Source organism: Rhagoletis pomonella, unplaced genomic scaffold (genome assembly GCF_013731165.1).
Source record: "Rhagoletis pomonella isolate Grant_MI unplaced genomic scaffold, Rhpom_1.0 Rhpom_scaffold_00150, whole genome shotgun sequence".
NCBI lineage: Eukaryota > Metazoa > Arthropoda > Insecta > Diptera > Tephritidae > Rhagoletis > Rhagoletis pomonella.
This window is the reverse complement of record NW_023458704.1, coordinates 3,267-18,685: the sequence shown is the minus strand read 5'-3', so window position 1 is coordinate 18,685 and position 15,419 is coordinate 3,267. Positions and strand designations below refer to the sequence as shown.

Here is a 15,419-nt window from a genome sequence, read left to right as displayed (position 1 = left end):
TTCTCAACTTCGAATAATAAAAGTTTATAAGTTGACAAAATTCCAGGTGTATATCTCTTATAGGATTTTATATGGTGAGTTCTTGGCTAAGTTGAACATTTTAGTTTTTTCTTTGTCATCCACGCTTTGCATCTTACTCATTTCTCCTTTGCCTATTTTTTAAATAATAGAGCTAGTCTCCACCAGTTTAGTTTTTCACTCTGACGCCAGTAAATGTGCTTAGAGAAGAAGTATGTGTATCAAATTGAACAGGAAATCCTGCAGAATTTAAACAGATTCAAGTTTTTGGTGCATAAGGACTGGTAAGTATTGAAGATGTACTTTTAAAATTTTATCCTTGAAATTTCACAATATTTGTTTTTGAAAAAATTATATGTCATGGACTTATATAAACTCGACAACATCCTCGAATTTCGTCCTTATAAATTTATCAGCTTAAAAAATTACCTATTCGTCTTAGTGAATTCAAAAAAGTTAATTTTTTTTAATTCTAAAGAAATTTCCTCTTGCATTTGGCACCTATATTTTTGTTCTATATTGCATTGAATTTTTAAAATAATTTTTGCAATTAATAACATCTTTGAAATTACAAAGTCCTTTAAAATAAATCCTGACGTCAGAGAGAAAAAAATAAAACGCCACTTTAAATAAAAAAGCAGGGTTCAAACCCATTTATTTCTTATTTATTTTATAGCAGCAGAGCTTCGCAAACAATATAAAAGCAATTTTTCGATTTAAGTTTTTGAAAAGTAATGGATACCTAAATCCCAGGACTAACCCCGGGATCCCGGGATTGTGGTAATGACATCCCGAAAATCCCGGGATCGAAAAAAACTGAAAAATTAACATCCCTATTTTTGTTTTTCCGAAGGAGAGAAACGATATACACAAGCTCTTATTAATTATGAAATGTATGATGAAACAAAAACACCTTTTTATTAAGCTTGTAAAATTGATTTAATAAAATTGTATTATTATTATTTTTTTATTTTGAATTAAAAACAAACTTTGTATGCATTTCGAGCAGCTTTCCGCTCATCATCAGCAACACGACTATAACATTAGTAGCGTTAATACATTAATACATGCAAATGTATGTATGTAGATACACAAAGGTAGGCAAAGGCGCCAAATGACAAAACAAGTGCAAAGAAAATTAACAACATTATACTTACATAAATAGGAAACTTAAACAAGTGCAAAGACAAATTACATAAAGAATGTACACGAAAAAAACTGGTCACAGTTAAAACGTTCTAAAACATAAATATATTAATGGAATTCAACGATATTTACATATATTTACATCTAAACTTAATTTTATTGAAATTCGTTAAAAAAAAATTAATTCTCCTTGTAATAAGCAAACGATCGCAATTTTGACTTTATGTCCTTCATTAGCCCTTGCACAGAAGTTTCAGTGATTTCCTTGGAAACCAGCTGCCATTTATTTTTGAATTGTTGTGCGTTTTTTACAGTAGGTTTCGATCGGCCGATGCTCTGGACAATTAGGTGGATTCACCTCTTTTGCTACAAAATACACTTTGTTTCTATGTTACCATCCTGAAGCCATTTTTCCGTAATGACATATCGCGAGATCAGGCCAAAAAAGCACTGGATCTTTATGAAGCCGTATAAGAGGTAAAAGTCGCTTTTGCAGACACTCCTTAACATAAATTTCTTGGTTAATTGTACCAGTGCTTACAAAAGGATTACTTTTGAAGCCGCATTGGCAATTGCCTGCCAAATGAGAAACTTTTTGGGAAATTTGTCAAACTTTTTGTTTTTATATTTATCTGCAACATTGCCTCTTTTATTTGCAGTGTGAAATTCGCGGCCCCGGATTTGTTTAAAATCGGCTTTTACGTACGATTCGTCATCCATAACAATACAGCCAAATTTTTGTATGAGACTGTCGTACAATTTCCGAGCATGTTGTTTCGCCAACAAATTTTGCTTACCGTTGCGATTAGGTGCTGCATTCACTTTGTAAGAACGTAGTCCTGGTGTTTTGCATACTTTTTGTATATACGAAGACGACATGTTTAATTTTTTGCCGACATCTCTTACCGAAAGTCCAGGATTTTTCTTAAAAGCAGATAACACTTCCTTTGCCTTAATTTCGCAAGCAAATCCTTTTTTTCTGCCACTACCAGGGTTCTTTTTTAAAGATAAACATTCATTGTATTTTTTAAGCACATAAGTAACGGTAGACTTTGGAAATTTTAGCTTTTTTGCGATGTCGTTAGGGAACATGGTGGGATTTTCCAGCTTTTTGCGCAATATTGACTCGCGATCGATTTCTTTCTTGGTCCTCGTTTCTACACTGATTTTTGTTACTAAAAATAAATGATGCAGTAAGGTGGGAAATGCTTCCAGCTTTTTAAGTGCCGATGCTCTAATACATGCACTGCGAATGCAGATCGTCTCGGGTCATTGTTTTCGACGCATTGTTTGTGTTCGCTGTATCTCTTTTTAATAGTGCGTTGGGTTTGTCCATAGTACCTTTTTTCGCAGAAACCACATGATATTTTGTAGACGCCTGCTTTGTCTAGTGAGTCTGTTCTGTCTTTTAGGCTTTTGAAATGATTTTTCAATTTGAAGGGGTTGGAGTACACTATTTGCATGTTGTTCCTTTGGGATGCTGTTTTTAGGCCATTGGTTATTTTTGGTGCGAAAGTGATAGACACGCGCTTCAAATCAGCTGCTCTATCGATGTTCTGTTTGAGCCAGGGACGAAAAATGGAAATTTCAGATGGTACCTAATATCATAAAATAAATGCACCTAAATGAGTCAGACTGTACCTAAAAAGAGTTACATCACCCGTATGTAGTTTTTTTTAAATATTTTTTAAATATGAATACAAAAGGTGGATGTACTTTAAACTTGATTTGCTATTTTTAACTGAGCTTATATCCAGAGTATAGTCGAATGGGAGGCGGAGAAGCTTTGTTTTTTCCTAAAAAAAAAGTCTGCTAATTTATCCGATTCCCTTTAATAGCTGCAGCAAATCTATAGAAAATAATGGGAATTGCCATAAGTATATTCGAAAGCAGTTTAAATATTTTTCCGAAATCAAATAGCGAATATGGGTCAAAAATCAATTGCCTCAATTTGAGGCATCGTATATACTTACAAGTATGGAATCCTATGCCCCTTTTTGTCTATTCTCTTTCTAACAACGGACGTGCCTGCCAAACAGCGGACGTGCCTGCCAAACTGAAAAGCATGATGGCGGCAGTGTTTGACAGGCACGTTCGACGATGCGAACGGCAATGGAAGGTAAGAAATGGAAGATGGATGACATGAGAATGAAATAATTATGAAATAGCAGAATGTCGAAGCAAAAACGAATTTGAGAAATGTGACAATGCGAATGACGTTAAATGAAAGAAATGTAAAATAGCGAAATGTCGAAATAGAAGAAATAGATGACAGGCTCGTATTCAAGGGTTTCGTGAAACAAAAAGTGTTGCTGTGTTGCGCCATAAAATATTTAAATACTTTTTTAATGTGGTTAAATTGAATCATACGCTTTTTTAATTAGTTGGCAAAAGTACATATTTCACCAGCCAAAATATATATATGTACCTATGTATGTATATAGCGCGACGCTACAAGATTCATTTATAAAAACGGTATATGCTAATGACGTTATTCATAAAAAATAAAATAGATTTAAATAGCTCTGTACAGTGACATTTTTAAAAAAAAATCGATTTCTTAATTTTTTATGAATTTGGGTAAAATATTTAAATTCACATTTTTAGTGCATTTTTTTCCTATTTATTACTTTTAAAAATTTTATTTTCTTTAATAACCGTTTCACTGAGTTATACCACCCATCAAAAATCAAACTATTTTATAAGAAATGTATTGACCTTTTTACAACGGCATTTAAAGAATTTTTTGCTCAGATTGAAAAATTGCCTGCTTCTCACACTTCTGTGGTGCTTTTTATTGTAGTTATTATTCTGTTGACATCTAAATTTCCCTACATAGATTTTATGTGATTGCCGATAGATTGATTACCGGCATTTCCTCTGTGAACTTTTTTTAACTACATTCATAAAAAAATTACTAATTTTGGTTTCTTTTTTCATCTTGAACTGGTACATATGTTTGTATGTAAAATGCATTTTAAAACCCCTACTTTGAATTTGTCGATTTTGATAATTCTGATCTAAAAGTTAACGACGTATCAGAAACTTTAAATGTACTGAAATTCACTTATACTTCCAGAAAAATCACCGCTTTTTCACATTTTCTTTATTAATTGTCATTGTAACTCATATATTTTTAGAATTCAGCGCAATTAAAACACGCTTACTATCGAAAAATTTATTATTGAGAAAATTGGCTGGTCTGATATTTTCTTTTAACATGCAATTCGGCTTTGTTTACTTTTTGTACAGAAATGTCATCGCCACTATGACGGGGCAATCTTGTACTCTTTCTTGTCAAATATGCATTTTGATGTAACTGCTATGAAGCTATGAATACTCATTAAAATCGTTTCAGTTCGTAATAAACGTACATTACATACTTGTAGTCTAAATCATGATAAAAACATAGCAAGGTATAACCGTTCTCTCAATTTGTCGGCCATGATTTTTTTTTGAAGTTTGAAAACATTTTAAAATCATATAAATGTGAAAATAAAAAAATGAAATTGTTCGAAATTGTTGTTGCTTGAGATTGAAAATGAAAATGTGTGTGTGCGTTTGTGAGTAAATTTAAAAATTAAATTGTTTGGAAACGTTAAGAATTTTAAAAGTGACTCTCAGCGGTTCTACCTTACTATATTTTTATCATGGTCTAAATATATTTTTTAATATGAACTAGCTTTTTTAATTCTAGAAAATATCAATAATCACAAGAATTATAAAAATTTCTCTTCAAAAGATACGTTTCAAAGCATCCCTGTTGATGTCATAATTCAAATAAAAATTTGAATAGAAATTTTGATGCAAACGATTTTCCTCGATATTCATCATACAAATTTCTTTATTCTTTATTTTCTTCCACGCAAATTTACTCATTACTTTAAATGGCTTTCATCTTTTTATTTTTGTAAAAAATAATATAAACATGTTGCTCTTGCCAGCTGCAATAGCTTCAATACACTAACAAAAGTGTGAATACCCAGTGCCCAGCTTAGAACAAGAATCCTAGCATTTTGCCTCCCAAATGTTACCGTCTGGCCTCCTCAAGATCCATAATGCCTCCGGAGTTAGTCAACACAACGTAACCAAATTGACGAGAAGGCAGCAAGTTGTTGGTCCACTTCCAACCATTTCAACCAATTTATGCGATTTAATGGGCCTCATGCATAAAAAATGAGTCTAAGGTCAGACTCAATTTTTGCACTAAAGGGGTGAGCTTAAGCTCAAGAATTTGTACTGATAATCGAGTTGGAGCTTAAACTCACATTTAATGCATGAGGTCCAATATCTTTACTGCTACCTTGTGTTGCGTCCAGTAAATAGTGGCCAATTTTTACGAGTGCCTGTGGGCCTCTGCCAGTAGCTGCAGCTGCGGCGGCACGTGATTGTGGCATAACGTTGATGTAAGCGTAAAATAAAAAAAGGTTTGGTAAGGTTTTTCGGGCCGCTGCTTAGGCCACAATCGCAAATGCACCCACACATGCGTACGTGCTGCGTAGAGACGTAAATTATAGTTTTCCCCGAGCTCCAGTTTCTTATCGCTCTATTATTTCCCTTATTACTTATAATTCTCTGCCACGATTTGCGCTGCTCGGGCCACGGCTGCTTGTACAAGAAAATAAACCATTTGTTTAAACGATGATCATCTTACTTATGCGTATGTCGCTCTGGAAAGAAATATATATTAAATTATATGTTTTCTTAAAAATAAATGCAAATTTACCTAATTTTTCCACCGGCAGGCACGAATATGATGTTCAAAACAAAAGCAATGACAACGAATTTCACACACATTGATGTATTTTAGCGCAAAACGATAAGTTTCACAAATATTTTAAATTATTGCCTGGAACATACACATTTATCGTTATTATTGGAAATGCAAGACTTGGCACGCATTTTTAATTTCTTTTTTATTGAATTCAAATGAATAAAAACACATTTTTCTAAAATATTTCTCAATTTACATTTTAAAGTTTTTTCTGAAACTTGAATGTAACTCTGTGCGGAGAATGAGAGAATTGAAAATCAGGTGATTTCAAATGTAAACAAACAAAATGGCGCTTTCCATACTTGTAAGCCTATACAATGAATTGAGGCCACAACTACTGTAAATATGAAATTTGAATAAATCCTAGACCCAGGCCTGAATGGGCGAATAAAATTAATAGAAAAGTTAAAATTTTATCATATGCGGGGAACTTAAGCTTTTATGGTTTCAATAGATTAAAAAATGCACTCCAACAATTGCAAAGGTAGAGCGTTTTTAGATTTCACACCATCATTCGAAAGGGGAGTACATCTGTGTAAGGCGCAATGACGTTTTATGGAAGAAATTAATTCCAATTTTGAATATAAAAAATACAACCAGAATTAAAAATTTTAGGATAGCTAAGTAAAGTGTCAATTTTTCGTAGTGGCTGTTCTAAATGCAATGTAAAATGTTTAAGAGAATACATAATATCGTTTTGTTGATTTCTTCCGTTTGACCACTTTTTCCCATACCGACAAGTAAATATATTATCACAGTAAAGGTAAAAGAAAAAAATAAGATTAAAAATTCATCTGAAAAAGATGATTGTACCTAAAATCTAGTGATTGTACCTAATGTACCTTTAGGTCAGCAAACGTCGGAAAAAAGTATCAATAAGGTGGAATTTTTGCGTTTGTGTGCGAGTTGTTTTATTATGAGTGGAAATTCGCCAAGTGGTCACTCGATTTTTTACAATGACGAAAATATCTTTAATATGAATTGGAATAGGTAGTCTTAAACATCCTCTAAAGGGTTTATGGAGACGTTTTTGGAAAACATTTTTTATTTTTATTTTATTTGCAACTAAAAAATATAGTTAATTTTCTTTTTACATTAATTACTCAAAAACTATAAAATCAAATGACTTGAAATTTTCAGGGTTTGCTGAGAAATTAATGAACTTTGAGAAAATAAAATGTTCAATGCCGGCAAATATTATTTTTTAATTTTTTTAACAGTTGTTAAAAACAAGTGGTTTTTGTAAATGTTCTCAATTGCTTAAAAACAATATTTTTACTTTTTTATGCTTCTTATGTAAATTGTATCCAAATCGTGAAAAAAAATCTTTGGGATCTTATTTGAGTTTGAAAATATTCGAAGTTTTGTCGCGTGACTCAGATCTCACCTCACGAACAAAAAATAAAAAAAGTTAATTGGCGTATAGTTGTTTTATTGAATATATCAAACTTAATTACATTCTTACATATACTTTCCTTGTAGCGCTCTTACACGATATGTATTTGCATATGTAAATGCTACTTTTCTGGTGCGTTCTAATATATGGTACATACGAGTAGATACAAAGAAGTAGCATTTACATATGCTAATACACGTCATGTAAGAGTGCTGTTAACAAATAATCACATTTTATCTAAAAATTAATAATACAACTCATGAAATGAAATTAATTGTGTATTCGTGTTTATCTTCAGACTTAAAATATCGGTCCACAAATTTAGTCACATCTTAGATAACTTCATGGAGTGTGCTTACATCATCTGCCGAAAAAATTTTGCCGACAATTGTTTTATCATCTAAAGGTTGATAAAAGTGGTACTGGCGCGTGTTTTTGAGTGTCGTCGCTTTTTCGAAACGAGAACGAAGTTTTCGCGCATGCAAGTTGTGTTCTTTTTCTGTACAGAATTCGAAACTGATTTTTTGAAAGAAAGTTTGGCCCACTCAAAAAGCTGTAGCGGAGACGTAATGTGATCGCCATCTACACGCTGCATGCTTACTTCTTTTGCGCGTCTCTTAACAGTCCCCCCAATCCCGTCGCATGCCCCCTTGCCATGAGCAGTTGCGAAAAAATTCCATCAACATCAATACCGAAATCTTTTTTATACCCGAGCGCACTTGTGCACAAGGGTATTATAACTTTGTTCACATAACGGTTGTTTGTAACAGGCAAAACGAATCGAGATAGATATAGACAAATGTATACATAAATGATCAGAATGAAAAGAGAAATCGATTAAGCGGTGACTGTCTGTCCGTCCGTCCGTCCGTCCGTCCGTCTGTGCACACGATAACTCGAGTAAAAATTGAGATATCTTAACGAAACTTGGTACGTAGACTTCTTTTGGGCATAGGACGGATGGTATTGAAAATGGGCGAAATCGGACAATAACCACGCCTACCTCCCATATAACGGTAATTTTCAGAAATACGAAAAGTGCGATATTTTAGTAACTATTGAAGATAATTCACTCAAAATTGATATTTACAATGAGTTTTAGACGAAAAATAAGAATATTAAAAAATTTTGGCAAATGGGCGTAGCCACGCCTACTTATGGTTACATGTGTATATCTTGGTAATCGCTGCACTAATTTCTTCCAAACTTGGCACAGTTGTTGGTCCTGCTACAACATACCAAATGGCCGAAAATTTTTAAAATCGGACAATAACCACGCCCACATCCCATATAACGGTAATTTAGAAAAATACGAAATCCTCGATAAATCAGTAAATATTAAAGCTACTTTATTCAAAATTGATGGTTGCAACAATTTTTTACCAAGAAATACGATTATGATACAATTTTGGAAAATGGGCGTGGCACAGCCCACTTATGATCACATATATGTATCTCGCTAACCGTTATAGCAATTTGAACCAAACTCGGTATGGTTATTGTGCTTGCCACATAAAAGCAAAGCGTTGAGAATTATTGAAATCGGACTAAAATTACAACCGCTTTTCATATAACGGTATATTTCAGAAATGCTTGAAACTGCAATATTTCGAAATTTAAGGACGCTAATTTACTTAAAATTTATACACCCCGGCTTATCGTGTAGCGGTAGCTTTCGGAAAGGTGGAAAACATATATTTAATAATTGCGCCGGGTATTTAATGTTCGGTTCCGCCCGAACTTAGACTTTCTTACTTGTTATGATTAAGAATATTCAGGACTATCACAGAATCCATCGTAGCTTCGATTTTCGTGAAATCTACGAAAGTGCTATCACGGAATCCGAATGGCTACGAACGTAAATTCGAAATTCGTAGTGAGCCTTCATTGAATCCGTTCGTAATGAAGATTCGTACAGATATTCTACGACGAGATTATGCTGTCGGAACAAACAAACAATAGTCAACGACTTTATCTTGCCTCCGGCTTAACAATATCAAAAATGTACGATTTATTCAAAGAACTCCACCCGGACGCTATCATTATCAGTTTATCGCCGGATATTTTGCATGAATTATAATTATTCTTTCCACCGTCCAAAAAAGGACACCTGCTTAACATGCGAGAGGTACAAAAACGCTGAGGACAAAGACTCCATTCAGAAATCCTATGATGAACACATCTTAAATAAGACAAAGGCAAGAACTAACAAGCAAACTGACAAGGAATCAGCTAAAAGTAACAGTAATCTAAAAGTGTTTACTTTTGACCTCCAGTCAGTGTTAACGACTCCTTGTAGCAACGTAAGCACGATGTATTACAGTCGAAAGTTCGCCACGTATAATAACACATTTTACGACATTGCCAGTGGAGAAGGTTACTGTTTTCTATGGGATGAAAATCAGGGTCAACGAGGATCGGACGAAATTGGGACCACAATATGGAAAATGATGAACTCGTTAGACGAATCGGTAACCGATGTTATTCTCTTCTCAGACTGCTGCGGGGGACAAAACAGAAACAGGTTCATTGCTACACTATTGATTTATATCATCAATACCTTGAAGCTTAATTCGATAACAATTAAGTACCTCCAAAGCGGACACACACAAATGGAGGCAGATTCGATGCACTCTGCAATAGAACGTGCGAAGAGGAGTATATGCGTTTATTCGCCGGAAGAATGGCCAACTATAATGAGACTGGCAAGACGGAAAAACCCATATGCTGTAGAGAGGCTTCAATACAGTGATATGATTGATCTCAAAGCCATGTTTTCGAGGTTAGGCCATAGCCTTAAGAAAAATATAAAAAATGACTCGGTAAATTGGCTTAATGTTAAATTACTCCAAGTGAACAAAATTCAGCGAAAACAATTATTATACAAGGAGGAATGGGATGGAGACTTGAAAGTAATTGATATTGGAGGAACGCGAAAAACAAAAGAGGTGTTCAACTTTTCGTTTACTGGCAAATACAATAAAGAGCTGCCAATTTGTAATCGAAAGCTGCATGATCTTCAAAATTTGTGCAAAAACAGTGTAATTCCTCGTGCCTCGCAGTCATTTTTTTTTTAACTTACGTGGTGGAAAGAAGCGAAATTGTTTAGATGAGCCAGATGTAGCAGAAGGAGAGAATGAAGACGAATGAATTTCTAGTTATTTTTGATTTACGCAATGTATATCTTCATTTGTCATAATTTTTTGTTTATAATAACCCAAATTGGAAAGTAATGAATAAATGCCACTGAATTAACAAAACTATGAATTAATTACTGTGTTATAATGTTACAAATTGATATTTTTGAGATCAAATATTTTAATAAAAATACCGTAAAATTATTGAATAAAACAGCGTATACCATACAAAATAAAATAGTGTATCAGATACATCATACGAATTCCTTAAAAAATAAAATGGCCTATATGGAGGACTTGCGCTTTGAATAACATAATTATGGTCTTAAAAGATGCGTAGAATAAAAAAAGTTGGTAAATTTAAAGACAAGAAACGGTATAATGTATTCATCGAAAAATCCACTATGAAGAATTTTTATTTACCGCGATATTGAGGTTTTACTAGACATCTGATTTGACAAAAACTTTAAACTCGATTTTCTCAAAACCCAAAAAAATTATACGCTATTGTTATATTGAGGGGACGATTTAAAATCATTCAATCTTAAAAATAGTGGACGAAAGCTGTATTATTTTTAATATTAAATATTTATTATATTCCAAATTTGTTATAGTTTGATATAATTCCATATATTTGTGTAAACGTACACGTAAAATACCAATGATATACATACAAGAATGATAGAATACAAGATTGCGCCAATCGAGCTGAGAGCAACTGGCCGTGACGTCAAAAAATACCAGAATGAGAGAGCAAAGACGAATTCAATAAGAAAAAGAAGAAGAATCGAACAGCTGGGGTGAAATTGAAAGGTTTGTTTACAAAGTGCATAATAAATCGCGGATTTACGGAATTATTTAATTTTAAATGGTAAATTGGTTGTTTAAAAGTAAAGAATGTGTACTTCTTAAATGCAATGCAAATCGCTGAAAGTGTTAAAACACTGCAATCATTATAATGATTTGCATTTTTTCAGTAATTGAACAAATACCAGCGGGCTGCCAGCGGTTCAGTTGCTGGTAACAATTTGCAGAACGATTCCACGGTGATCGTTGCATCGTCGTCAATTAGTGAAATCAGTAAGCAAGCTTTTAAAATAAAGGAAAACCTCCTACTCCGCTATACATATAATTACTTTCATTATTTAGCAACTTTTCCGGCAGCCGCAACAAACGCTGGCCCAAGCCTGCAAATTGTTGCCAGCAACTGACCCGCTAGCTGCCCACTGGCATTTGTTCAACTACTCAAAAATGCACTTTGTAAACAAACTTTTGGATGTTTGCCACATCAAGCGGCAGATGTAATGCAGCAACGTGCTCCCGATGTTGAACATCAGTTCAAAGAAAAGTCAAATGAGTTGGAAATGGCGCTGCTTATCATACGCCAGTTGTCGGATAAGGCCAATGTAAACCAAGGCCGCAATCGGATAGAGACCTCGACGCAGACGCAATTTATGTACGAGCAACAGATTAGAGACTTACAAGTAAGTTAGAAGTAGAAGTGCATTTGAAGACGTTTACATTATTATGTTTACGCATTTCTTACAGGCTATAGTGCAACAATTGACGTATGAAAGGAATTTATGATGGTCACAAATATATTGGCAAAAACATAGCAAGTGCATATGCCAAGTTGGAAAAATTGACAATGCGTGAGTATAAAATGAATAGGTGTTCTTAATTATAAATATTACTTTACCTCTTCTTTTGCAGTGGCTAAAAAGAAGAGTCTTTTTGATGATCGACCGCAATAGATTCAAGAATTGACTTACATCATGGTGTATGCGTTACAATCTAAATTAGCCAGCGTGGGCACCGACTTCAAACAGATACTAAAAGTGCGTATAAAAAATCTCAAGCAAAAAAGGCGCGTCGGGATCAATTCGGGCAGTCACCAATTGTTGCTAGCACTGTTCGCTCGAGTACAGCGAAACAGGGCTCCTTGCTGTTAAGCGAAGAGAATACGGCCGTAAGCATTGACATGGCCGCAAGTGATACAACACCATTGCTGGGTGCAGTCGGAGGTAGTGGAATACAGACGCAGCAGCAGATTGCATTATATGATGACTCCGATAGTTACGTGCAACAGCGGGCTGAGACTATGCAGAACATTGAATCGACTATTGTCGAGCTAGGCGGTATATTTCAACAATCAGCACATATGGTTAAGGAGCAAGAGGAGACTGTGGAGCGTATCGATACAAACATACAAGATGCCGAATTGAACATAGAAGCGGCGCATGGTGAAATATTGAAGTACTTCCAAACTGATGATAAAAATCTTCGCAGTACTGATATTCTTTTTCATATTCTTCGTAGTTTTCCTTATATAATAACGAATATGTTTGTGACACGGCAAGATTTTAACAAGTTCAGATGCGCGGTCTTAAAGTTGTGGGTTTTTAAATACATAAATATATAATATCCTATTCATATACATACATATAAAAAACACTAATGTAATAATGAAATTAAATCTTATATGCCACGTGAAACACGACAGCTTTTAGAAGCAGTCACGTAGGGTTAGACACTAATTCTGCCAATAATAAAATTACTTCTCTTAGTTTCACTTTTTTTCAAAATTTTTTTATAAAAAGTAGAGATGATCCTGTATAATAAAACGAGAACCGATTTATGTAATCATAAATATATAAAGAAAAGTTTAAAACTAAATAAAATAGAAATTGTTATTGGCAATAAGTACATGTGCTTGTTTATTAATAATTCAAATATTATGTTCAAACAAATTTAAGTGAAAGGTATGCAATTTCAAGAAAAAAGCAATTGCTTAATTTTTATGCATACGGCTTAACATTTCCGGTAGGAAGCAGAAGGTCAGTATGTATAAATAAATAGCTTTATCAGGGGAACGTGTTATATTTTCAAATAACAAATAAATAAAAAATACATCGTAATGAAATGTTGCCGTTTATTGCATGTGATCTGATGCCGGATTCAATTTATAGGTTCTCGTAGGTAGCTCGTTCTCGAAGTCATCAGTGGTGAAGTGTTTTACACAGATGACGCTGGTTCGGGCGTTGAAATCCGTTGGTCTCCGGCAGAACTGGATCCACTTTTCCACCAACTCAATGTCGGCCGGAAAAGTAAAAAAACTGCACCCAGATTCTTTGGCACTAACACTAGCACAATTAATCACTGCACACCTCATTTTTTTCTTTAATTTATAACTTTTTTATACGTTTTCACAAAAAACAAAACAACGCTCAAAATCTTTCCAATTTGTAAAGTTGAAATAACCTAAAATGTCACGAACCAGAAAATGTAAACAAAAGTATTGTGTGACGTCAGCGAATGGGTGGATGCTGTCAAATCGACGAAGAGAGGGTTAGCGGTCCGCGAATGGCGCGACCTTTATTTTCTGGATCGTGCTATACATACATACATATGTATGTACATACACGCATTCATCTGGTAGACGCTATTTAATGAATTAATATTTTGCATGAATCGAGGAAATAATAGTTTAGCAACAATTTATTAGGAAATAAACCTAATTACTTTAATATCATAAAAATTAATTAAAAAAAAAAATTTCTATTTAAAATAATAAAATCGACTAAAAATAAACTTAAAAAAAATATATTTATTAAAAAAATAAACAAAAACTAAATAAAAAAAGAAAAAAATCTCCACTGCCCCACGACTCGGACTCGAACTCGGCTCTCTCAATTGGCAGTCTATTGCCTTGCACACTCTCCCATTGCGCCTGATTGGGCAGCGTGAGCAAAATGACATACATAAATGTCTGTTGTTTCCTTGGCACTAACTGATTTCGAATCAGCATTCGAAGCTGGCAACGATATTTTCGAGTTCACTCGCAATTTTTTCGTATTCGTAGCGGGCATTTGAATTCGTAGATTTTCTACGATGGATTCCGTGATAGCCCTGAGTAATAAAGTTGAATTTATTTTTATATTGCGCTCCACAGCCATCCGAGAAATAAATTATTATTTTTTATATTTTCCGCGCCAAATTTTGATCTTAAGTGTTTGACGAGTTTAGAATTATACAAATGTACTGACTCAGAATCGTGCACCAACTTTTCAGATAAGACAATAAAACTCAAATGCTTTTGTATTCCATTTTCGCGGTAATACGTAACGTAAGGATGAAGAGTGGCTTGTTTGTTCGCCCAGTGCTGAGATTGAATTGCGTTTTGAACGTGAAACGTATAATTCTCAGCGAAATCCAAACATACTAAAAATTCGTTCTCACCGTGTCTTTCATTTTGTTGAAATATGCAGATTGTGATTTAGCCAAAAAATCATGCTTCAGTAAAATAGGCAATTCAGTTGTAAACGTTTTCAGAAACTCTTTTGTGAAGTGTGATAATTCGATAATCTCGCATCTGTAAAAAAATATTAGCAAATAATATATATTTTTTTTTCAAATTTTTTTGCATAAAATTCACTAGATTTTATTAAAAGTACTTCATAAAATGCAGACCTGTCGGTAGTGGCCCAGTGGCTGAAAGTTATGTTTTTCACATCATGCTCCTTAAAACAACCTCACAAATTTTCGATAACAGCATCTGTTCCAGGGCAGATTTCACAATCAGAGAAATAACATTTTGCTGTCGGGTTTCCGCAAACTGAATCTTTTATTAAATCACGGCGAGCTTGCATGAAATCAACTCCTTTTTTTCAAAGTTTTCTTAATTGCTTGTACTTTTAAATTCATATTCTCATGAATTTTGCAGACACAGACGTTTGGCAAAATACACTCTTTGGGGCGAAGTTTACGAAATTTAGAAAGACAAATTTTCGTTTCAGGAAATTGTGCTTCAAACTTTTTGTGCAAATCACATAGATTTAATAACAACAATCTTTTCCATCGTCACGAATAGACTTACAGTCATGAATTCCGGGCATAACTCTACTAACATCTTCGGTTAAATAGAAGTTTTTTACTTTCTCGATTGTCG

At 33.9% G+C, this 15,419-nt stretch overlaps 1 long non-coding RNA gene and 1 pseudogene across 1 annotated transcript; one reads left to right on the top strand and one right to left on the bottom strand.

Moving 5' to 3' along the window:
• Nucleotides 1-5,082: 5,082 nt before the first annotated feature.
• On the bottom strand, nucleotides 5,083-5,931 carry LOC118750144. Its single transcript, XR_004994362.1, has 2 exons — nucleotides 5,891-5,931; nucleotides 5,083-5,834 (listed from the first exon to the last, which is right to left on the bottom strand). It is a non-coding gene; the product is annotated as an uncharacterized LOC118750144 (long non-coding RNA).
• Nucleotides 5,932-12,016: 6,085 nt separating this feature from the next.
• On the top strand, nucleotides 12,017-12,971 carry LOC118750142 (annotated as a pseudogene).
• The last annotated feature ends 2,448 nt before the right edge of the window (nucleotides 12,972-15,419 follow it).